At 38.1% G+C, this 26,350-nt stretch overlaps 1 long non-coding RNA gene across 1 annotated transcript in view; it reads right to left on the bottom strand.

Annotated features, from left to right (window-relative positions):
• Window positions 1-26,350, bottom strand: part of LOC135171340 (uncharacterized) — a 164,293-nt gene that overhangs the window by 78,425 nt on the left and 59,518 nt on the right. The window contains exon 3 of the long non-coding RNA XR_010300541.1: window positions 21,870-22,085. This is a non-coding gene — a long non-coding RNA (uncharacterized LOC135171340). The remainder of the gene's footprint in view (window positions 1-21,869; window positions 22,086-26,350) is intronic.

Raw genomic sequence — 26,350 nt, 5'->3', positions numbered from 1 at the left:
ATATAAGTCGAGCGTACACACCACTGGGAATTTTTACGTACCCTCGGGGTGTACCTGGAGAGGGGATTTTTTTTGTCCTCCGGAGTTTTATCGGAATTTTTTTTGGTTTTGCGTGTGCGGATGGTGCGCTCCCGTTGCTCCTGGAGGCGGACTACCGTCGCCAGCGGGGTATGACGGTGGTGGTGGTGGTGTAGTACGAGTTATTGAAAATAATCGATATTTAAGGGACCGTCGAGGGGGTGGATTGACGCGGAAATTAATTTTTAATGAGTAATTAGGGCAAAATGCGGGAGGAAATGGGGTTTTTTGGGAGTTTTGGGGGATCAGTTGGGGGTTGGAGATTAATTTTGGGGGTTAAAGTAACTGGTGTACCTTTTGGCACCCTCTGGGGGTAGGAAAGGGTTGAATAACCAAAGAGTTGACTGTTAAAAGAGTTGAATAGATTAAGAGACACTAAAATATTAAATTTCAATGTCTCCCAATTTATTAATCTCTCAATTAACAAATTAACTCATCACAATTTTCGGTGCCATCGAAAGAGTTGAATGACTTCCTCACGAATTCAAAAACAAAATAAAATTTATAAAATCATTTCAAGGACTTCATGCCGCCTGTAATCGATTGAGATAGCGTAGCAGGAAGTCCCTGTCGATTTACGATACCGAGGAGTCACCGGAGCACGTGTGGGCCCGACTATCCTCTCCGGCTCCTGATGGTCAGTCTTATCCATCCCAATCGCCCTCTCCCCCCTGCCCCCCCTCCACAAGCCGGTACAATCCTGCCATCGACTCCTAGACATTCGCACGAAATTTCACCTCAACTTGACGAAAAACAACAAAACAAAATCGAGATGATTTTGATTCTGAGAGTCTCCTGTCTGGACTGCCCACTGGGCCCAGGTTATCCTCCAGATTATCCTGTGCATTTCTCAGTTTCTGTCTTGTACCTCTCAATCAGGTAGATTTATGGGAAATTTAACATCGAATTGCTATTTCGAGGAATGGAAAAAGTCAATCTGGTCAACATGTTGTATGACTAGTAGTAGATTTGAATAAAATTGCCAGTCGAGTTGTAACAACTCGATATTTTTCTTTATCACGTGTGTATTTGTGGTATTGACCTTAGGGCTGGAGTCATCGATAACCTGAATCGAAAGGTAAAAGGAAAGATTTTGATTTGGACTTGAAATTTATTCGATTTTTCAAGTCTTAACTTGTTAAGTCTTCAAACAAAAACTTTATTATATTTCTAATTAAACCTAAAACTTCATTTACAAGTCCTCCTACAAATAATAATAATAATAATCCAGCAAAACTATCGATTAAATCAATCAAATGTCTAAAGTCACTCGATAATTCGAATCAAAAGAAAAGACTCCAATTTCAGACTTCAAATCCCTCAATATTTTCACTTCCAACCTTATCAACTCTCCTAAAATCCCTATCACATCATTTGATACCACTTAACCTTCAATTCCCCCTCCCCCCCCCCCCCTCCACCACTATAAAATCTCCTGCCACCTCATCAGGTCCCCGTGAATTTTTCCAAAAGTTTCGATAAGATTGAGAAAGAAGTACATCGGGTTTTCAAAGTTTATGATGTCTTCGTCTGCGCCACCTGCGGATCTATTTTTATAATATCCGAATGTGGGTGTTGGGGAACTGGTGATAAACCGTAAAAAAAAAAAATGTTAAAACTGAATAAGAAAATTGTAGTCTTTGTTGGCGAAGCTCCGTAGCCGGTTTATCGTCGTAGGCGGACGACGGAGAATCTCGTATCCGACCAAGTTCTCCTCATCCGCTGCAAAAGTCGGGTCTATTTATTGTGTGGGTAATGGCCTGAGTGTTTGATATCATGTGAGTCGAGTGGATTAATAGGCCACAGGACTTTGTTCCAAAAACCATAACCTGACAAGGTTGTTTTCATAATGAGGTACACGTAATAAGTCCCATTTTGCCCCTCATGTGGCCCAAAATATCAGGGAATGGCCTAAGTGTTTGATATCATGTGAGTCGAGTGGATTTAATAGTCCACAGGACTTTGTTCCAAAAACCATAACCTGACAAGGTTGTTTTCATCATACCGCATTGAGTGTCTATTTATTTGAGGATATGGGACACGTAGTGAGTCCCATTTTGCCCCTCATGTGGCCCAAAATATCAGGGAATGGCCTAAGTGTTTGATATTATGTAAATCGAGTGGATTAATAGTCCACAAGACTTTGTTCCGAAAACCATAACCTGACAAGGTCATTTCCATAATATGGTACACGTAATAAGTCCCATTTTACCCCTCATGTCGCCTGAAATAATCACAAAATATGATTTACTATCGATTATATCGATAATCGAGGTTATGTCCTCTGGCTGACGATTTTCTTTCCGGCTCGTGATCGTTCGTCCGACGGCTGATTCGTGATGCGCAAATGTGGTGATTGTCATCTTGTGTATTGGGCCCAGGTAGCCGTGCCTTGGGAATGCCAGAGGCCAAATGATGATGACCAGGAACAGTTAATGTAACAGCCACCACTGGGGTATAATGGGCAAGTCCGGATACGAGAGCAGTCGAGGATGTCATAGTTACAGTTGAGAGGGGGCCCTATATTTATTAATAAGACGAGGAAGGGTTACGATCGAGACGGTGTGTCACGCCAGGTTGATCAGGAACTTGGAGGTATATGTTATGACCAACGCCCATGGCGGCTCTGATGGTATGTACCATATTACGATGAGGGGTCAGCCAGTGTAACCGTATTAACGCACCTTATATTGTCCTGCGTTACATGTGCATTTTGTTCCGTGTGAATGGGCCTTATAGTTGGAAAAATTCGGAGTGATGTTGAGGCGAAATATTCATTTGGGTCCGTAAATCGTCTTAAATTTTCGGTGTCCATTATTTTTGATTCCGTCACATGAGTCCCAAATCGAACCTCATGTGGTACTTTCGTCTATTGACGCCATTCTTCGACGGTCCCAATTTTTTTGATTCGCGCTGGGATTTATCGGGCGACTGTGGGAAGGTTGCGTTAAACGTTTAACGTTTCGGTGAACAGCGACGAAAGCCACGGGTTTAGAGGGCTGTGGGCCCCATAACGGGGCCTAATAAAACTGTCATGGCGTCCCTAATTCGATAAACCCTTTCCCTCTTCCCGGAAATCTAGAAAAAGCCGTCGCAGAAGTTCCGTTTCTTTGTTTACGACTCCGGAAGATGACGAAGACGACCGTCAACACGTCGAAAGGCCCCGAGGGGACTTCGAAATTCTCGTCGAAGGTCACCACCTTCTTCCAATCAGGCCCAAACAACCAAGGAATTCCGGAAGTAGAAACTGTCCCATCAATTCTTCTGGTGCCTCGTCTTCCTCGTCGCGTCAGGCCCCTCGCATTCCCGGGGGCCTGACCTCGGGTTTAAATTAAGACCGATCATATTCGCTCGGGGGAAAGGCTTTCCCTCGTGTCAGAATGCAGGAACTGATGATGCCATTGAAAAGCTGCCCCATTCCCCCAGGTTGAGCACAACTACCACGTCTTAAAAAACAACGACACACCCATAGATTCCGCGGAACAACGACATGTTGCGGCGTCTTTGTTCCTAAAGTTGGTTATCTATCATGGGTTTGGGATCCAATCCCACGAGCATCACCACACACCGATGTCTCCGCTGACGTATCACTACTTATTTCCGGTCAATTAAAAAATTGTCCCTTTATCAAGTCAAGTGTTAGGGCGGCTAATCGTTAATCAAGTGAACCAGTAGCTCGATATCGAATATCAGGGTGTGCCCTCATTGACTGATATCCTGTTATTGCGAGACAAACCTCTCACCAGGACACTCCATGTCTCTGGTGGCTAATGATTTACAACATTAACAATTACCACACACGTTTAGTCGAATATTTTTCGTCCTCATTGTGGGCCTCATTGAGTATTCTCCCACCGTGGGGGGCATTTTTATTGGAGACTGGATGATTTGACTGATGGGGGCTGATATAATTATGCTGATATAATTATGGTAATTTGTCTCATTTGTTGGAGATGTGGGGGTGGATTTTTTTCCGCTTGTTTTGTTGAAAAATGGAGGAAGGTCGCGTGGTCGTGGGCCTTTTGGGTTCGTTAAGCTTTATTAATGACGTGATAATGGGGGAAAGCCTTCCCGAATAGATCTTGACCTTGATTCGAAAGGAAAAGAGTCTTCTTTAAGACCTGACGCTTAAGTACCGCGATAAGGCCCAAAAGACTTTTGATGATTTGTTGGTAGAATCGACTCCAACGTCTTCCAACTTTATTACATGAAGTTCGTGACGTTCGGAAGGTCTCCATCAGCTTCATAACCTCCTAAACCTTCACTCCAGATGTTGGGCCCACCAACAATTCATTAAGTCCCCGTTTTAAAAAATTATTCTCACGTAAAGTCGAAGGTCCCAAAAGGGGAAACTCTTTCCAAATCAGCCTCGATCCTAATTCAAAAGGAAATGAGTCTTCTTTAACACCTAAAACCTGAATATCGCGATAAGGCCCAAAAGACTCCATCACTTATTGCCCCAATCGACTCCAAATTCTTCCAAAAGGTCGACTATCAAAATATTGGGACCTTCACAAGGTCTCTATCACCTTCACAACCTCCTAAACCTTCTCTCCACATTTTGGGCCCACCAACAATTCATTAAGTCCCCTTTTTCCGGACTTATCACTCCCCAAACTCCAGATTAATTACCATCGCCGCTCTTTAACCGATTAATTTCCTTCTCGATCTCTCCCCCTCTCCTTCCGCCGGGTGGCGTTGAGCGTTTAACGTCATGCCCCCTCCGACGGGCCGTTAGACGCTCCGCGCAACCGTCGCCGGAGTCTCCCGAGACGTTTCACTTCGTAGAATTGAAAGGAACTCCCCGCAAACGGCGGCGTATAGATCATAACGTTGAATCGCCGCTGGTTATGCCACTTATGTATGAGTTAGCTCAATGGAGAATGGTTCAAACGCGGGCGCAGGTTTGTCCGATCGGTTGCGGTTCCTCCTCCACACAGACGACACACCGTGTGCTTTCAGGGTGGTCCCTGTCGCCTTGGAAGTTTCGCTTCGGCGATGTGCCAGTCCCTCGCAATAGCCGACTAACCGCCGACACGGAATCCCAGGCGGTGGCGCACTCCTCCTATCATATCAAGTACGTCACAAGGGGACTTAACAAATGGCTGACATATTGGAGAGCGATATTTGTTGACGTATCGTATCGATTGCAGTTTTGCTGATTTGAAAATTAATTATCGATTGCGATTAATTAGCGAATTAGCGAATTTGAGTCGAATGAGAGAGGAAATGACGCGGAAATTTTATTCGTCTGACGATTAGGACCTTTAAGACGTCTTAATTTAGGACGATAATTATGGAAATTGGTGCGATTGATTGATTCTTTTGTTCTATTGGGGTTGTGATTTTTTTGGGGGGAGGGGGGGGATGATGGGGATGATTAATAGTAATTAGGGAATGAAGAGAAGAGACGAGTTGAGATGAGTTGAGTTGGTTTGGGATCTAGTGAAGTTTTTTGGGGATATCTGCGAATCTGAGGGAGATAGCGAATTTTTTGTTATTATGTTTATTGGAGGGGGTAATTAGCTTAACAAAAAAGGTAGAAATGAAAATTTTGGTGGGTTCATTAGATTCTGAGATATTCATTAAAATGTGGGGGGCGGTCAGAAGTGATTTATCGGGTTTTGGTAATTCGCTAGTGAATGGGTTTTCACGATTAAATTTTTGATTTTTTTTTCGTTTTTGTTTTTGATTTTTGGTGAATTTACTGTTGAGTAATTAATTAGATTATACCAACCCCATTTGCTAACCCTTTTACCGTAGGATATTGGATATAATGAGGTGGTAATTCGGTCAATTACTCGCGTCCTAAACACAAACTCATTTCATCCCAACAATTTAATTCCTTTCCCCTTGAAAATATCGATTATTTATAACAAATTCTATATTTAAAATCTATTAACTACATCTTTATAAATATAAACATAAATTATATTTATTTTTATAACAAATTAAATTAACTAAATTCCTCTTTCTCCCCAAATTCACTAATTACGTCTCCAAATCATCCCCTAACTCTTTTCAACCCTTTAAAAAAATCCTCCCACATATCTCACCCCTTAAACTCCTCCCCTAACCCTCTTCCACCCCCTCACAACCCCCTGAATGTCCCTCTCCCCTCTTTTTACATCCTCCAACCCCCAAAAAAAATCCCTCACGACCTCACTCCCTCCAAATCCCTCACATCCTCCCCCATCCCTTCACCCCCTTCAACAAATAAAAAATCGTCATAATGTCAGGCCCCACTTTACCCAATAGCAAATGGCAATCGAAACTATTGGGACTTATTTAACCGATAAACTGGATCGTTGGGTGGTGTGCAACCACCACCCCACCCACACACACACCCATCGAGATAACAGGGTAATAATTCAACGAAACGTTCACGATACCACGGCTGCTGGGTAATGGTTGGAGGGTGAAGGGAATGAAATACCCATAACCACTGGCACAATGTCGGATTAGTCACGGCGGGTAAAAATCGAGAAGTTGTGTCTCCAGGGGGACATTTTCGATGGCACGAAATATAAGAATATCATTTATCGTTTGATCGATTTTTTCAAGGGGGTATGTACATACATACATACATGTATATACTTATGTATGTGTGTGTGTGGCGCCAATCGAGGGCAATTGATAATGCCAAATTGCCTCAGCACGTTCTCCCCAACGAAACTTCGTCTCATTCGAAGTGTTCGATCGTTATTACGGCACATAAATAAATAAATAAATAAATAAATAAATATATATGTATATATGTATATATAATACATAAATATGTATTGAAATTAGACCTAACGAATTACTAAATAAAATCCAGTAGCTGAACACGTCCAAATTACGACACGTTTCAATAATAAAATATAAAAAAAATTAAATTATTCAAATAAATAATAATAAATTATTTATAATTATTACTGATTAATTATTAAAGATATCAAGAGATGCTAGGGAGGATGTAAAACAAAGAAAATGTTTGTAACATCAAAAAAATAAATTAAATATAAAAATGTGAATGGAAATAATTCAGAAATTTTTATAAATTTTATTTACGGTATTTGCTGTTAATTAAGAGGGGGGAGGAGGGGGGAACAATGAGTTAATGTCACTGTGTTAGGGATTAGATCGAATTCAAACTTAAAATGGAACAATGAGTTATGAGTAATTGTTTGTTCTCACAACAGTTCAGTTGCGTTATGTAATTTATCTGAGACTTTCATTTGTATTTAAAGGGGTTGGGAAGAGGGGGGGGGGAGGTGGGGTGGGAGTGTGGGGGGATAGATAATGCGCATTTAAACTTTCATTTGTAGTATTTGCCGGTCCCTGTGAAGTCACTTAAGTCAACATTACCATATCAACTTTCCATTTAACGCACATTTTGCGATACGATAACCGCAATAAATCGATTAAATAAAAATTGTTTAAATCGATATATCGATTTTATTGATTAATGTATATGTAGTTTTGGTGGATTTTGTGGATGTTTAATAAATAGACCACCCGGATTGTATTTAATACTGGAGGGAGGAGAGTAATTAAGTGTTGGGAGACGAGTGGCGTGATCGTTGATCGTCAGGATCTTGTTGACTTCCTGCTGATCTTGGGGAGATGCTACCAGCCACCATCAATCGAGTTAATGTTACCGGACCACATTGCTGAGAATTTATCAAAGATAATGTGATTTTATAGAGAATAAAATCGCCCGGTTGGGGGAGGGGCGAGGGGGAGGGGGAGAAGAGGGAGAAAATCGAGTTGATTCTGTTGGTGGAGTACGATCTTAATGGTAGCGGCTGATCTTGAGGATTGAGGGGAGTGGGGTTGAGTGGGATCATCGTCTGGAGGAGAGGTTGAGGGGGGAGATGGGGGGGAGGGTCGATTTTGATGGGAGATGCGGGTTCGAGTCCCGGATGGGGTCGAGCGGAAATTTTCTGTTTTTTGGTTGAATTTAGGTTTTTTTTTTAATTATTTGGGGTTGAGGGAGGTTGGGGGGTGGTTTTGGTGAATTGGAGGGTGAGGTTTTAGGGAATTTGATGGCACAGGTGGTGAGAGGGTGTGGGTTCGAGTCCTGAATCCGATTGAGCGGAAATTTTCTGTTTTTCGGTTAAATTTAATTTTTTTTTTAATTATTTGGGGTTGAGGGAGGTTGGAGGGTGGTTTTGGTGAATTGGAGGGTGAGTTTTTAGGGAATTGGGTAGGTTACACGGTGAGGGGGTCCGGGTTCGAGTCCTGGATTGGCTCGAGCGGAAATTTTCTTTTTTTTTGTTCAATTTTCGTTCTTTTTGAATTATTTGGGGGTTGAAGGAGGTTGGGGGGTGGTTCTAGTGAATTGGAGGGTGAGTTTTTAGGGGATTGGGTAGGTCACACGGTGAGGGGGTCCGGGTTCGAGTCCTGGATTGGCTCGAGCGGAAATTTTCATTTTTTTTTGTTCAATTTTCGTTCTTTTTTAATTATTTGGGGGTTGAAGTAGGTTGAGGGATAATTCTGGTGCATTTAGAGGGTGAATTTCGATGGTATCCACCAACTCAGCCGGTAAAACAGCCCCCACCGTCATTCCCTAACCTCCAAACTTCACTCCCAACCCCCTCAACCCCAACCATCCCTCACCCTAACCCCAATTCTCCTTAAATTCCCCTTCAACTCTCCTGACCATTCCATACCAACCGCACCATTGAATCCAGGTATTCGAGTAGCTTTGCCGTGCGTGCTGGCGACTATATCGCGTGCTACAAAATCAAGAAGAACACGAGAATGAAGGAGCGCGTGGTGATGCACTCTATTTGCGAAGCAGGTTGCTTATATATCGAGAGTTTTATGCACCGGATTGGTATGCCGCGCCTCTACCTCGCGCAGCTTCACTTGGGTAAGTACATGCGGCCATTTTTTTTTCTTCTTTCTCCTCGTTCCTTCTTCCTTTTTCCTTTTTCCTCGTTCCTTTTTTCTCCTTTTTCCTCGCTCCTCGTTCCTTTTTTCTCCTTTTTCCTCGTTCCTCGTTCCTTTTTCCTCGCTCCTCGTTCCTTTTTCACTCTCCTCACCTTCCTCACGTCCCCCCAACCACCCCCTCACCCCTCCCGCCTCCCACCCCACCAAGTACTGCTCTATCCAGTCTTCATTGCAATTCTCTTCTTCTTACATTTTGTTGCAGACAACGGTGACGATCGTAGATAGGAAACGACTCTCCTTTGCACGATTTATGTCAACGCCATTGGCTAACGCCAAACGATTCCCCTTTAGACCTGTCTACAACGTCCCTCTACCACTGGACTAATTTCCTATGTTCGTGGGTACAAGCGAATGTGGTATAACACAAGCGATGTGTATTGCTGAGCAAATACGTGTCTCACGAGGGGTAAAGGAGGGGGCGGGGGGGGGGGGAGTGAGGGGTGGGTTTATGGGACGATCTACCAAGAGTGACCACGTTAACTTTGCTGACTTCATTTTGCTGTTTGCCTACGGGTGTGTGTACGTGAATGTAGTTGTGGTATTGAATGTTTTATATGCGGAATCCCGGGAACTCGAATGGGGAATTTTTACTGACGACTTGTTTGTGGATTGAAATAAAAATAATTGGGTTTTTGGTTTATCTGATGTGTTAATGGGATGTGATAAGGAATTCCGAGATGTCGGTGGGTGGTTGGGGGTTTTTTGGGGTGGGGAATAATTTGTGGGGATGGGGTTATTGTTTGAGGAGGGGGAATTTTTGGTTGGGAGAAGGGTGGGGGTGGATTGAAAATTTTTAGGGGGGTTAGTTGGGGTTTTGGGTGAGGGGTGAAACACTTTGATTTGGGGTTGATTGGAAATTGTTTAAAGAGGATTTTTAATTTTTTTTTTAATTATTAGCGAGCATTTGGGTGTTAATGAGGTTTATTTTGAAGATCAGAAATGAAATACTTTGATTTATTGTTGATTAGAAATTATTTAAAAGGGGTATAAATTTTTTTAATTATTAGGGAGGATTTGGGTGTTAATGAGGTTCATTTTGATGAAGATTTTTAATTTTTTTTTTAATTATTAGGCAATAATGAGGTTCATTTTGAAGATCAGAGATGAAACACTTCGATTTATTGATTGGAAATTGTTTAAAGGAGATTGTTAATTTTTTTTTAGTTATTAGAGAGCGTTTTGGCAATAATGAGGTTCATTTTTTAATTCAGAGATCGATGAATTGCTAATTAATTCAGGCTAAATCATTTTAATCGTTATAAATTCAATGGAGATAATTATTCAAGTGAAAAAATTATTAAAAATTCCTCTCGATGACTCACTAAAATTTAATAATTAAATTAACTTAAATAATTAATTAGTTAGGACTTCACGTATTTTGATCAACAATAGCCTCCTCCTCTTTAAATTTATATGCAAACCGATAAATAATATTTAACGACTTCTCCTTTTCACCATAACCATAATCAGATATAAATATCAAATGACTTTATCAACCTCCACAAGTTCGAATTTCATTTCATCCAGAATTTACTGTTATAACCAGCCACACGTACCCAGATATAACCGTAAGTACTTTGAAAATTCGTTCAACATCGGTTGTTGGTGGACTAGTCTCTATCGGATGGAGATTCTCCGCAAGTCTAGCCAACGCACCCTCTGATTTATGAGTTCGAGTTTAAACGCAAACTCCATCCCACCTCGGACCCTCATTGCATTCCAGTAATCTCGGTTGTATTGATAAAATACCGAGGTTTACACGGATATCGTGTCGCGAGATCGCGTAAAACCGGCGCCACTACTACACACTCAGTGTAAATGATCAGGATCATATGGTTCTGGTGTAGGGGCTATTCATTTGTTAAGTCATAGGTTTATTTGAGATTTAAATCGATAGAAATTTAGAGAAATTATGGAATTTCATCGATTTTTTGGGAATTTTTATTTTTTATTTTTATTTTTTATTTTTTTTTTTATTTGTTTAATTCAAGGGAATATGTTTATTCTACTATATAAGGCTCTTAGAGTATATATAGAGTATATATGTACAAATTTTATTTACCGGATTGCCCTTTACTCCTCGTTTTTTTTTTTTTTTTTTTTCAAGAATTTTTGGAAGAAATAAAATTTAATTTAAAAATATTTCCAATTTTCCATTACTAATGAACATTAAGGAAAGTTATTAATCATCATACGATTGAATATGAGTTACCAATCATTAGTTAATTAACAGAATTTTTAAAATTATCAACTTATATATTTTTTTCGATTTTTATTTCATAAAATTCGATAAAAAAATTCCAAAAATTTCTATCAAATCAACTATCGCTGTCACCGGATTTCAAAATGAATTGGTTCTCATCTCGTAATTGTATTTTGTCTTAAACAACAAATTTAACGTGTAATATATTCACCACTAATTCTTTTCCTTTCTCCGGTTTAAAAATAAAATAAAGCAATTGGATATGATGAAGGGGGAGGCATTAAAAATGTTTATAACGGGCATAAAGTACAAAAGAGTGGGTCAATCTACCGGAATCCACACTTGTTCTGGCCTGTTGGCAACAAAAAAAAAAACATCCATACAAACTTTATCCCTCCCCCCCTTCGCTCGACAAGTTGAAAGAAGAATGTACATCCATAAAAATCGTGACTTTATTAAGGAAATTTTTTTTACGCTGGATGTTTACATGGTACCGCATTACGAGCCATTGAAATTTTCAAACTATTTGGGTTGAAAGGAACACAGAATTGTTTCGTGATATCAACGACATAAACATTAAAATTCAGTACAAATAACAATTTTAAAAAATGTTGCATTCGTTAAAAGAATTTTCTGAAGTTGTTTGAGATATTTTGTGGTTTGTTAATTAAAAAATAGGGGATTTTGATTGTTTTTATAATAATATTTCATCGAAGAACAATTATTTCTTAGTTTTGTTAATCTACGAAGCCATTTTGACGACTAAAAAATTTTTAAATAATTCTATTAAAGAAATATAAACAATCAAACTGTCGTTTTACAATTAAATATTTTTTATAAATAAAATTTTAAGGGAAAACTGGGGATTTTTTCGAAAAATTGAATCGCTGGTTTGTTGGAATATTTCCCCACCTCGCAAACAAACTAATAAAAAAATCTGAATTAATCAATTCGATAATCAATTATTTATCGATAAAATTACAAATAATTTCCCACCAAAAATATCATCAACCAAAACTTCCTGGAACACCCAAACTCATTCCAAGATATCTCCTCACCCAGAGGGTTAAGACACCACTGTACATTGAAAACCACACCATATGTATTTGTGTGAAACGTAGTTTATCGATTCTCCCTCGATTTATCTCGCTCTACCTTCGATTTCTCCATCTTCCAGCAACCGACACCGCCTTTCGTGTTGTTCTCTCTTTTTTTTTCTCCCCTCACTTTACATTTTTCTTTTCCACTTCTTATAATCCTTTCGATTCAATTTATTCTTCTCTCCATCTTTATTTTCTCTCACCCCCCCCCCTCCCGCCCCACCCCCTACCCACCCCCCCTCATCGACACCCCCTGTGCACAGCAATACGTAGAAACGAAATCTCATGAATATTCAATGTACAAGTTTTGTCCCAGAGAAAAAAGCGTTGACTCGCTCACGGGCCCAGTTTCTTGGGCCTGACGTATACTCTTGTTGATCATAAGTGGGTCTGTTTAGCTGATTGTCATTGTGGGTTGAAGTTATAGAGATGTGGGTGATGGTGATGGGGATATCTGGGGATTCGAGGGATCGATAAATTGATCGATGATCGATATTTAGTTGGGGTGGGGGTGAGGGGGGATCGTGGGTTTGGGGGAAGTTTATTGATGTTGGGTAGGATGTTTGGGTCCTTTGGGGGGTGAAAAGGGTGGGGTGGGGGTTGTGGTTATTGTTTATAATTAGAGAAAGTAATAGTTTCAGTTTTTGATATTTTTATTATTTTTTTTAGTGGAAATTAATATTTAATTTGAATTAATTAAGGAAATTTTGTATGTAAGACACTTGTATATGTGGTGGGGGGTGTTATGTAGGGGAGGAAATTTATTGGTTTAAAATACATGAAAAAAAAATATAAAAAAAAAATAAAAAATAAAAAAAAATTCCACAATTTCCCTAGAAATTCCTAGTGATTTCAACCCAACTGACCCAGGAATTCCCTAATCTGTCTATTGACCTATACATAACACATATACATACACTATAAGAACCTCACATAACCGACTAAACCTTTTACTTCAAAATAAAATAAAAAAAAAAAAAAAAAAAACTATGAAATTCCACAATTTCCCTAGAAATTCCTAGTGATTTCAGCCCAACTGACACCGGGAATTCCTAATTAGTCTATTGACCTATACATAACACATATACATACACTATAAGACCCTTACATAACCGACTAAACCTTTTACTTCAAAATAAAAAATAAAAAAAAAAAAAAAACGATGAAATTCCACAATTTCCCTAGAAATTCCTAGAGATTTCAATCTCAACTAACACAGTGATTTCACAAATGAGGCCCCACGTATTCAATGGGCCTTTCCTTCAAGAACTTGGTCCCAGTTGATGAGTTTTCTCCTACTACCCTTCACCCATTCTATAATTCGCTGGTTTGCCGACTGACAATGTCGGCGAGCGATGATTCCCGTGACCTCGAGGTCTTCTAGATCCAAACATGGATTTGGGGGGAGAAGGGGGAAGAGCCTCGAAGCTGTTTGCTAATTAATTTACGCTGGGAATAATCGGATATTGGAGATTGTTACGTTGGATATGGTGCAATTGGAATAACAGATGGCTGAAGGTACATCGTGAATTGCCATTGGTTATGGGGTTTATCTTGATGAAGTCTTTGGAATTTTTAGCCCATCATTCACGCCCCGACGTCTGTCTCTCTCGTAAATTAATTTTTTTAGGGGGCGGGGAGTGGTAAATCATCTTTAGGTGAGTCTTAATTCGGAAATTGTGGGTTTGGGAGACGATAAGGGATTTTGGGATTGAGATAAAGGATTGATAAGGGTGGGGAAGCCCTTTAGAATGAAAATATCGAGGGTTTAGGGGAGGAAATTCGGTGGAAAATTAATTAATTAATTAATTATGAATTTTTGATTATTAAAATCTCGTTATCGCGAGTGTTTTTTATTGTTAATTCAGTGTTGTGATGGTGATTTTGTAATTAGGGGGGTCTTTATGTGATTGGAGATTTGGATATGATTTTGCGAAACGTCGGCGGAATGTCGGGCCGATGTTATGACTCGGAAAACTTCAAAATTAATTTTTTTTTTAATTAATTACTGGAAATTTCGGAGGGAAATCGATGAAATGTTGAATTGTAAATCAATTATTGTAAGAAAATGAATGAAAATTGTTTCTATTTGGGTGGAAATGTTATTAAAATTCCGATAAACTTTAATTATAATAAAATATAATTTAATAATCACAAAAATTAAAACAACAAATAATTTTTGTATCAAAAAAAATTTCTATTTCGATTTAAAAATTAAAATAAACTCAAAAACCTTTTTTTCTCCTCAATTAAAATTACGAAAATCATTAAACGTCTCATCAAATCCAAATTTCCCTCTCTCCCCCTCCCCCAGTAAAAATATCTCAGAAATTCCGCAAAAACTTTCCTAATTCGTATTTTCCAAATAATTTCCTGATTTGTATTTTTAAAAAATTGAAAATCAGCCGGAAAATTCCCAAAATTTCACCCCTCACCCCACCATCACCTTCCACACCCACCAACACTCCTTCCAAAATTACCCAAAAATCCAAAAAATTTCTGTCGCCAGTTTTTCGAGAATTTTTTGAAATAAATTTTTATCCCTCAATCAATTCCTCAAATTGACAATTGTTCATGTCAATGCGATCGTTCCCAGTGACTATCGTCTAAGTACTGAATGTGGTCTGTCGTGAATGTGCTGAGGATAGACTTTAAACTCGTGGTTTGTACTGAGGGGCCCAGGACTTCTCGTTGATCGTGTCTGGCACGTCCACGAGTGCGATTGATTTATCACACCCCAGAAGACAGATTGCTCTGTGTGTGAGTGCGAGGGTTCACCACTCGGATTTAAACTGAGACCTGGGGATGTGGTGGGGGGTAAAGGGGTTGCCCGAGAGGAAGGTGGACGTGTCCTCAAGGTACAGAGGGGGGTGGGGGGGGGGGAGACGAAGATATGTTGGGAGAGTTGGACACGTGGGATAAACTGAACTCCACACGACTGAGGGACTTATCTCACTCCCTCGACTGTCGCGAGTTTATTTCGATTATTTTTTTTATCGATTTTTTTTAGGGGTACATCTAGTGATAGGAACGTACGGACGGACGGAGACTGATTAATTTCGATGATTTTTAGGGGTGAAGTGCCGTAAATAACGAGGAGGGGGCGAGAAAAGCGAGTGATGAGTCGAGAAATTGAATATTTTTGTTGGTTTTTTTTTTAGGGGGAATTTTTTGGGGGGTGGGATTTTGAAAAAATTAGGGGGGTGAGGTTGGTCGAGGGGGGATGGATGGAATTTTTTAGGTAGAGGGGTTAATGGGGGAGGGGATTTTTTTTTATGAATGAGGGGAGAAAAATTGAGGTGAAGAGTTGATTTTTTGGAAGTTGTGGGGTTTTGTTTGTTTAAATAATTTGGGGGTGAGATGAGGGGTTTTGATTGTTTTGGGGGTTTCGGGATGTTTTGGGATTTTGTTTAGAGGTTTTTGGGGGATTTTTTGATTGAAAATGGAGTGGAACTGGATTTTTTGGAGGGGAAAGCAGAAGTGACTTTTAAATTCGAGGAGAAATGATATTAATTTGTTAATTAATTGAAGATTGAAAAATGTTTTTGTTCATGATTAATGAAGTAAAAATCGATTAACTCATAAATTTATAAATTTATAAATTTAAATGATATTTTTACTTGAATTTTCCTCATATTTATAAATTTTCGAACGATAATTTGCAAAAAAAAATCAGAAAATGTTGGAAATTTAACAAATTTATAAATTAAAAATTGAAAATTATGTTTTCACTTGAATTTTCCTCACATTTATCAATTTTCCAACGATAATTTACTAAAAAAATATCGGAAAATGTTGTAAACTTCACAAATTCATAAATTAAAAATTGAAAATGATATTTTCCCTCGAAATTTCCTCACATCTATCAATTTTCCTACGATAATTTACTAAAAAAATATCGGAAAATGTTCTAAACTTCACAAATTCATAAATTAAAAACTAAAAACAACATTTTCACTTGAAATTTCCCCAAATTCCTCGATTTTCCCACGACAATTCATCAAAAAAATGACATTTTCACTCCAATTTCCCTCGCATCCTCGACTTTCACCTCTTTCCACCCTCCCAAAAAACCCCAAACTCCATCCCCCCCAAAATTTCCCAGTCCCTCCCACTGAAAACCTCATTCCATCAATTTCCCACAATAAAATTCCCCCACAACCGACCGAACGCCTCGAATTTCCACAACGAAATCAAGAGTTGAAAGACCTCAACCCAGCGAACCTGAACCAGTAGCACGTGCTAGTCCTCCAACCCCCGTTGGATCATCAAACATCGTTAGATCGGCATTCGTAGTACCAGAGAAACCAACACGGGTGGCACACCAGCGACTGGACAACGTCGGCGAAGTGAGGGGGATACAACGGCATAGGATAAGTAGAAGGTAACGTGTCCAGTGATTTTTTTCAAACGCCAGATAACAACTTGATAATGAATCCGTTGACCCACGCTCCTCTCCTAGGGCACCGTAACCACAGCCACTTGGAGATGCTGGTGTTGTCCTGAATGGCGGTTGGGGTATTTGGATCCTTGTCACACACTGGGGCATTAATACAGGTAGTGGTGGATTATGTGGTGGGGGTTAACTGTAGAGTGCAAACGGCGCTGGATCATTAAAGTGATTAATGCCGATGGTAGGATACGATAGCGCTGATTTATCGATGTCACCCCTGGGGGAACGTGATTTCGCGCTACGGTGACGAGATAAATTGTACGAATGGTAATTCACATTTTCCCGCGAATTGGTCATTAAGATTTTTTGAATTTTTGAAGAGTTTTGGGGGGAAAATTATGGGGATGGGGGGAAATGGAAATTAAATGAGTAGAAATTTTTTTTTTGGGGAGAAAATGTTTTTTTGAGGTGATGTGGGTGAGGGAAAATTGGTGAGGGGTTGTTTGTTTATTCATGGGGGGTTTTGGGGGAGGTAGTGAGGTGAGGGAGGTTTTTAGAAAAATAGGGGAAGGAATTTTGGGTTTTTTGGGTAATTTTTAGGATTTTTTGTGTTAAAATTGGAATTTTTGGGATAAAAAATTGACTCCAGAAGGTTTTGTCAACAATTTTGAGTGATAAGATGATTAATTAAGTTATTTGATGTTTTTCTAGGAGGTAATGATCGAGATATTTAAGATTTTCATTCGATTTGTAAAGATAAAGCACTTGAAATGGTGGAAATTGTTAGAAAAATTTAATTTTTGGAAATAATTTAAATTTTCAGGTATAAAATATTAGAAAATTAAATAGATATATTACTCATTAGCAGAGACGTTAATCTCAAGTATTTAAATCCAAAATTTCATTAATTAAAACTAAGAAAATTAGTCAATAAAAATTATGTAAAATTTTGTGAAATTGTCAGCGATTTTTTCCGACCGTTTCCCGACTCCTCAAAAAATTTTCCAATTAAATTCTCAATCAATCAACAAATCCAAAGCACATTCCATCAAAATCCATCAATTTCCAATTAATTATTAATTATAAAACCCTAAAATCCCTTTAATTATGAATCAAACTCTCGTAAACCCTAAAATCCCCCAAAAAACACCAATTTCCCTCCTCAAAAATAAAACCACCTCACTCCCCTCCACCCCACCACTTCCCTACCCTCAAAACTCACCCCCAACCCTTCCCACCCCTTCCACCACCCCCAGAGGACCCCCTAAAATCCTTTAACTATCAATCCAACTCTCTTAAACCCTAAAATCCCCAAAAAAAAAAATATTTCCCACCCTCACCAACACAAACACCTCACTCATCTCCATCCCCCAACCCTCCCCCCTCACCTCCACCAATGAAAATAATCCAACAATCACCCATCACCGTTACCAAGCACTCCAACACCTCCAGAAGACAACGATACCACACTATCTCTTACTCTACCTCAACACAGCGTGGGCTAATGTATTCTATTCGATTAAACAAACACACTAACTCATAGGGAAATAGTGCAAAGAGGGCCTGAGGCCCATAACACTGAATATAACATATACCAAACGATTTGAATTCCACTGACTCTCGAGGGCATCTCCACCAGGGCATGAGAGGAATCGTTGGATCAGGGGGGTGGCAGGGGGATTGGAGGGATTGTGGCGAGGGGGATGGGGGGATAAGGGGGGGAGGGATACTAGGACCATTGGGATATAATGGACAAAGGCCCTCCCACCTCGTACACAAAATATTGAATAGTTTTCTCATGATTTGATTAACATTTTTCAACCTCACAAATATATTTTTTTATATTTTGTTAAATATATTGTGAATAAATGGATGTTTGTGCAACGTGAACAAACATTAAATAAAAGTTGTATCAACACCATTGGAAAATCTGGGTTCATATCAGTGGAGTTATAATACGTGAAACCACGAGGAGATGTTATGAACGAATGAAAATGTCTGGGGCACGATTTTATGAACGATCGTAAAAGTTTGTTGTCCGCCTTTTCCTATAGAATTTTTTTTTTGTTATGAGAGCACGGTGTTATTATATGTTTTGCATTTTTATGATACGAGGGGGGGAGGGGGGGATTTTTTTTTTAGATTGGAGGGGGAAATTTTGATGAAGGGAGGTCAAACGAGAGTTCTTGAAGATGATGTGGAGGAACAGGTCGGGGGCCCACGCGACTGGGTGTGGATGGGGGTGGAGGGGGGTTGTGGGGTTGGGGAACCGTTTGGTGGGGTAATTTTGAAAAATTTGTGGTTTTTGGAATTTTATTTTTAAGAAATTTTCCTGGGAGAAAATTGAATTTTATGTAATTATTTAATATTTAATTATATGGATGTATATATGTATTTGTTGGGGTTGTTGAGGGGTAGTTTAGGGTTCGTAGGTGAACCTTCGAAGTTTGTAAAAAATTTAACGTGTGAAATTTTGAAAAATCGGTGAATTTGAGTTTTATTTTTAAGGAATTTTCCTGAGAGAAAATTAAATTTTATGTAATTATTTAATATTTAATTATATATATGTATATATGTATTTATTGGGGTTGTTGAGGTGTAGTTTAAGGTTCGTAGACAAGCCCTCAAAATTTGTAAAAAGTTTGACGTGAAAAATGTTGAAAAATCGCAGATTTTAGAAATTCAATTTTTACGAAATTTTCCAGCGCGAAAATTTAATTCTAGAAATGTATATATGTATTTAAAATTTAATTCTATACATGCTTTCCACCCCCAAGAATCTATTTACAACAAACAAAACAAAATTACCAATAAATTATTCCCAAAAAGAATTTTTAACCCTCGATAATTTCACCTCTAAAATCCACCGATAAAATCGCAATTCAAAATTTAAAAAATCAAAAATCAAAAATCAAAAACAAATTCAATTCTCTGTTCTAAACATTAACATTAACATTGCAGACACAAAAAAATATTCAAGATCGCAAGTTAGATATCGATTACACAATCGCAACTTTCATTCTCCCATTGGAAATTGGCATTCATTCAATGAATGATTGATTGTTCTGGAGCCGCCAAAAATTAGTCCGCTCTTTCGCAATTCCCTCGTCTTATTCCATTCCACCCCACCCCCCCAAACCCACTCAATTTATTCAAGGTCACTCGTTAAAATCTAGTTGCAGTTTTTGCCCCACTGGCATCATTCCCCATCACGAGGGAGATAACGATGATTAACGAAGCGAAGAAAAAATATAATAATTCGTTGATTGATTGCCATCAAGACCAAAAAATCGTTTAACACATTTAACAATTGGAATTTCAAAATAATAACAATCGACAAAATATTATTTTTACGAGGGCGAGACTGGTATTTATTTATCATCAAAATGTCGATGATAAATCAATGTACGTCGTGATTTGACGTGAAAGACTGCAATTATCGATATTTCATTGTATCCCCCCCCCTTTACCACCCCCACGAAATTTATAAATTTATAGATTGATAATTTGTACATTTAATTTGTAATTTATAAATTTATAAATTGATAATTTTTAATTTATTTATATATTTTAGTTTATAAAATGCAAAATTAAAGAAAAATATTTTATAAAAATTAAAAAATAATAATTTATCGTACTAAAAATATTGAAAAAATCACATAATAAAATATCAATAGTTGACAACTTCAGGACATCATCAAATCCAAATATTTTTAACTTTTTCTTTCAATTTTTTTTAATTAAAAAAATTAATTTAAAATTTATTTGTTTCAATCCCTCGACATTGTTGCAAAATCCTTAAAAATCCACCGCACGATTATTTCGTTAAACCGAGAAATTGACAACTGCCATAAACATCATCGTAAAACACCTCCTCAAGTGCCAATTTATCCCCCCACTATCGAGTTTATTAAATAAAAAAAAAATCTCAACGAATTGAACCGTAACAATGTCCCAAATTACCTCGTCCGGTCCCTCCCCCCACCCACCCCACCCACCAATATCTGTCAATACTAAAGGACCACCTTCGAAAGTCCCAAAAAAAAAAATATTCCAAAATGTTCAGCATCAAAAGGCACCAGAAATCATTTCGAAAATCCATAAACGTCGCGAAACGTTAAACTTCTTCTCGCGAGGAGGAATTTCCTTTTTCGTACGACAGTTGGAATATTCTTTGGGCCTTTTTTTTTTTTCACATTCACCGAGTGAAAGAAATGGGCGATTGGCCAAGACAGCGAGAAGAAGGGGGGTTTCTCCCCAAAGAGATTACGTTTGGAGTGAATAAGTAAGATCTTGAGATTTTATGGCGTTACCTCACACGAAGCCACTGGCGTCGGGTCATTTCGATCGTTAAACATCGATATATCGATTATCGAGAGGTGTAAAGATTGAGAATTTGTGGGTGGGGTAGATTGTGATGAGTATTTAGGGGATGAAGACCTTAACAGGTGTTTGAAAATATTTTTTTTTGGGTTAAAAAAGCAAAAGTTTTTTTTTATTTTTATTTTTTCTATTTTTTTTAAATTTTTTTGGTTAAAGAATTATTTATAAAAAAATTTTCACGTGTTTGGGGTGCAATGGAGAGAGTCAAAAGACGATATTTTAAAATTTTGAGTGAGTTACAATGAGACTAAAAATTTTAATTCGATTATTTTTAAGAAAAAATGATGAAATTTTGAAAAAAAAACAATTTTTTAAACGAAAAAAAATTAAATTCTCTTTAAAAACCCACCAAAGGTATTTAAAATTAATATAAAATTAAATATTATAATAAAACATTTGAATTCATCTCCTCAAAGTCCTAAATTTCCAAAAATTATCAAATACCGCGGTTCAAAAAAACCTCAGACCCAAAATCTTGTGCTTCAACCCCTCAAAATACTCAATATTTACACCTCAAATAACATCCCCTAATAAAAAATAATATAAAAACCCCAACTCTAGGATTCCCCCGTTTTAAAAAAATCGCGCCAAATTCAAATTTCCCGCGTCAACCGCACCGACCAATCCCAACAAAGACTTACCCCTGAACCCAACAATTGTAACTAACTTCATTCATGTGCCTCTGGTTTATCGCATCGCAACGAAAAAATCCTCAGTCACGAGACAATAAAACTAATTAAAAATTAATTATTGATATTTCATGATCACTCACCACACCCGATGTTTATTGCTCCGTGTTTGCATAGATAATCCATTGTTGATAGTCAGCGACAAGGATGTGGGTGGAAGCCACATATGCCTGAATAACACGTGTGATTAAGAGATGGTATCTCAGCCTCGGGTACCTTTCTCCATAAGCACCTGTAGTCCCTCACGTTGGAAAACCCGCCCTCATTGTCTCTCTCACCCCGTTCCATCCACTTGAAACCTGTTCAACACGTGGAATTACAAGTTTAATCTACAGATTGTAAGTAATCGTCGAAAATAAAAATGTGGCAATGGCTCCCCAGAACAATTCCCCAACTTAAAACATATCTGAGATGGGAATTAATAATTGGACCGTGGTTGGACCGAGGTTGGACCGACGTTGGACCGATATTGGACCGAGGTTGGACCGACATTGGACCGATTTGGACTGAGAAAAAACAAAGTTTTTACGCTTTGGGGCTTGGAGTTAGCGTGGGATATGCTGGGAGTGAAAGGTTGTGTCAAGCTTGGGGGGTGAGGTTGACCCAAGGGTGAGGCCCAACATTGGGCCTAGATGGCGTCACCGTCGGTTGAAGGGAGGCCCATCGTGGGGCATGTCAGGAGGGGCAGACGGGCCTATTGATTAGTTTTTTGTTAATATCTCAAAATGTAGGGGAGATAGCAAAATTTTTATTATAACCTTTTTTGTAGGGCGGATTATGTACTACAATAAAGGTTATGATGAAAACTCCGCCATTTTCCCTAGATTCGGAGTTATTGCTAAAAAACTAGGCGGTGAAACCCAGATCATTAGTGACTTTTGCCTATCGCTTAGTTTTTTATGAATATCTCAAAATCCAGGAAAGATAGCAAAATTTTTATTATAACCTTTTTTGTAGGGCGGATTATGTACTACAATAAAAGTTCTGATGAAAATTCCGCCATTTTCCCTAGATTCGGAGTTATTGCTAAAAAACTAAGCGGTGAAACCCAGACCCATTAGTGACTTTTGACTATCGCTTAGTTTTTTATGAATATCTCAAAATCCAGAAAAGATAGCAAAATTTTTATCACAACCTTTTTTGTAAAGCACATCATGCACTACAATAAATGTTATAACAAAAATTGCGCTATTTCCCCTAGATTCGGAGTTATGGCTAAAAAACTAAGCGGTCGCAGTCAGGTCCATCCACGGAAATCTCCTGATCATTGTCCTCCATCTTTATGTACGAGGAAAGCAAATTCAAACGGAAATTGCGAATCGTGATATACATACAATAACTGAAAAGCCCGGTCTAGGGACATTGTTCAACCTAAAGGGACAGTCCTACACTTGCCATTGCCTTTATCAGAACATCCCGCGTTCTCTTGCAAATCGCCACTTGTGAAAACATCTTTTAGCATCAAAGGAACAGATAAACGCGTTCTTTTTCACAATTTCATCCACTTCCTCGTTCCTAAATCTTCGCGATAGTTTACAGGGTACACATCTGACTTCCTTGATCGTAGATCTTACGAATGGGGAATCTCTTCAACTCTCGAATCACTTAACATCGGAGGATTTATTCAAAACTGAAGGGGTTTGAGGCGCCTTCGTAATTACTCCCGCAGTCATTAAAAGGACTTTTTACGGCCTAGGGACTTTCCCAAACTTTAACATTAACTTTACACTAATAATTAAGAGCTCCAGTTAATTATTAAATTTTTTATAAACGTTAATTTATTAAAAAAAAAATAGAAAAAATCTCGTGAAATAAAAAATATTTCAGACTTTACGAGACCAAAAACCGCCTTTTTTTAAAATTTCCCGCCTCCATCACATTGACCAATCCCGCAAAAGGTCTTGCGCATGACCACCAAATGTTTTATTTAATTATCTCAACAATTTATCCTCTAATTGTTCAAAATATAAATAATTTACACTTCAAATCCTCTCGTAAAACCGAATCTAAAAATATATTATCACCACAACAAATTTGTTTATTTAAAAAATAACAATTTTTACCATTTCCACATCTACTTATCAACTATAAAAAAATAAAAAATCTAAACTATATCAACGAACCTCATCCCCATTTAATTAATTCCACATTAGCTCTGAACTAGTTTTTAAAAAAATTCATTAGTTTATCGGTGAATGGGCCCCCGTATAGGGCCGACGGAGAGCCATTGGTGATCGGCAATGGGCTCTTCTCTCTCATCAAAGGATTTTGCCGCACATTGCCAGTGAAGGTGGTGGATGCAGCCGAGTTAAATTAAGAGACGGCCACGCGAGGTTTTCATGCCGCTGCAGGTACACTAGGCCCTGGCTAACGTTCTCGTTAGTTATCGCTTGGGTTGGGTACGGCTTTAGCTGGAGTCAACATTTTTATTATTTTTTTTTTATAACGTACAAGCCATTCGCCACAGAATTTCCGGTGAGCATACGGCTCTGTGTTTTCTGCCTTCAAAATCGTGTATACAATATACATAAGTGAGCGAAGAAGAGAAAAAAAAAAATATATAAAATGGTGATTCAGTAGCCCACTTGTCGGCTTTTACCCCATAACCAGGTAAATGGAGGACTCGTGTACCAGCGATATCTAAGGCCCACAATTACCGAGTTATAACTATTGTCCTCTCGGTAAATTTGTGTACAACTAAAAATTATTTAACATAAAAAAAACGCAATTCAAATGAATAAAATGAAAATTTGATCGAATATTCATTTTAAATTTCCCGCCTATTATTATGATGTTTTAAATATTTTAAATTTCCCGCTCAAGTACTTATTACGAAGTATTTTGTACTCATGAGGATTAATATGGATCAGGAGGATTAAAAGTACTAAATACTATTGTTTAATTAGTAGAGAATAATCAGTTTTTTTTGGTACTTTGTACTCATTAAAAGTACTCATGGATTATGAGTACTAATGAGGGATTAAAAGTACTAAATACAGTTGTGTAATGAGTATTAAGTACTGAATAAATTGATACTTTGTACCTCAGTATTAAAAGTACTTTGTAGTCATTAAAAGTACTAAGGGATTACGAGTACTAATGAGGGATTAAAAGTACTAAATACACATGTGTAATGAGTATTAAATACTGAGTAAATTGATGCTTTCTATGTCAGTACTAGAAGTACTTTGTACTGATTAAAAGTACTAAATACCCCTAGATAATGAGTACAAATTAATGAATGTTTTTTTAATACTTCGTACTTCAGTACTAAGAGTACTTTGTACTCATTAAAAGTACTAAGTATTACAAGTACTAATGAGGATTAAAAATACTAAATACAAATAAATAATAATCCCTAAGTAAATTAATCCTTATTATTCATTACTCACAAGTACCAAATACTAACTATCAATTTACCAAGTACTTAAGTCACTTTCAAGTACCAAATATCAATTCAATTAATCCATAAAATTATTCCAAGTACTTAATATCAATTGACTTCAACACCCAAACGTACCTCAATTAATAAATCAAGTTCCTGTTTAGTACTTAATTAAAATCGAAGGATTAAATTGAAAATGAATTGATATTTCGTACTTTACGTACCATCTCACAATCTCATCCCCAATTCACATTATTATTGGGACAAAATAATAATATTTTTACCACATAGCAAGTGAGGAAACCACTGTTTATGACTGATGTTAAATAAATTTTTTATCCGATAAATAAACAAATAAAAAATTATCACCGAAAAAGGGGAGGTGAATGGACATGAGGTGGAATACTATGTGAATAACACGAGCTTTGCATACCACAGTTAAGTGAATTCCACGTGAATTCAGAATAAATTTTCACTTCACCTCATTCCACCCCATCTGGATTTTGTCGAAATACTGATGTTTACGGGTTTGTAAAGATGTGTATGGATATGGGTGGACTATATTATCATTGGGATCCATTCATGGAAGGGTTTACTTTATTTGGGTCAATTGACGGGTGACTATAACTCGTAAAAGGGATGGTATATAATGGTGGTTTGGTACACAGAATAACACTTAGTCTATACCATCATTGGTGGGGGAGGGGGGGGGGGTGGGGGGGGTGGAGTGAATATAAGATACAAAATTCTCATGCGCACGTGCGGCCTTCCGCATAACACTTTGAAGGTTATCTATGGCCATCGTTAGACAGAATACAAATGACTTTTTGTTTTGTTTGATGGGAATTGTGGGAGGGGGATGGGGGAGGGGGGGGGGGAGATAGGTGAGGAATGTTGTGGGGGATTTATTTGGGGGATGAAGGGGTGCGAGGGGGGGATGGGAGAATTTTATGGGGTGCAGGAGATAGATCAGAACGAGGATCTGGACCAGGAGCTGAACGAAAATTTGAATCAGGAGTTGGACTAAAATTTGGATGAGGAGCTGAACGAAAATTTGAACGAGGAGTTGAAGCAAAATTTGGATCAGGAGTTGGATTAAGATCTGGACCTGAATGAGGATCAAAATTTGGATCCGGACCAAAATTTGGATCAGAATTAGAAGCTCGACCAGGATCTGGA

The sequence above is a fragment of the Diachasmimorpha longicaudata genome, chromosome 19, assembly GCF_034640455.1.
Source record: "Diachasmimorpha longicaudata isolate KC_UGA_2023 chromosome 19, iyDiaLong2, whole genome shotgun sequence".
NCBI lineage: Eukaryota > Metazoa > Arthropoda > Insecta > Hymenoptera > Braconidae > Diachasmimorpha > Diachasmimorpha longicaudata.
Note: the sequence above shows the minus strand (reverse complement) of the source record. Positions and strands in the feature narration are given on the sequence as shown.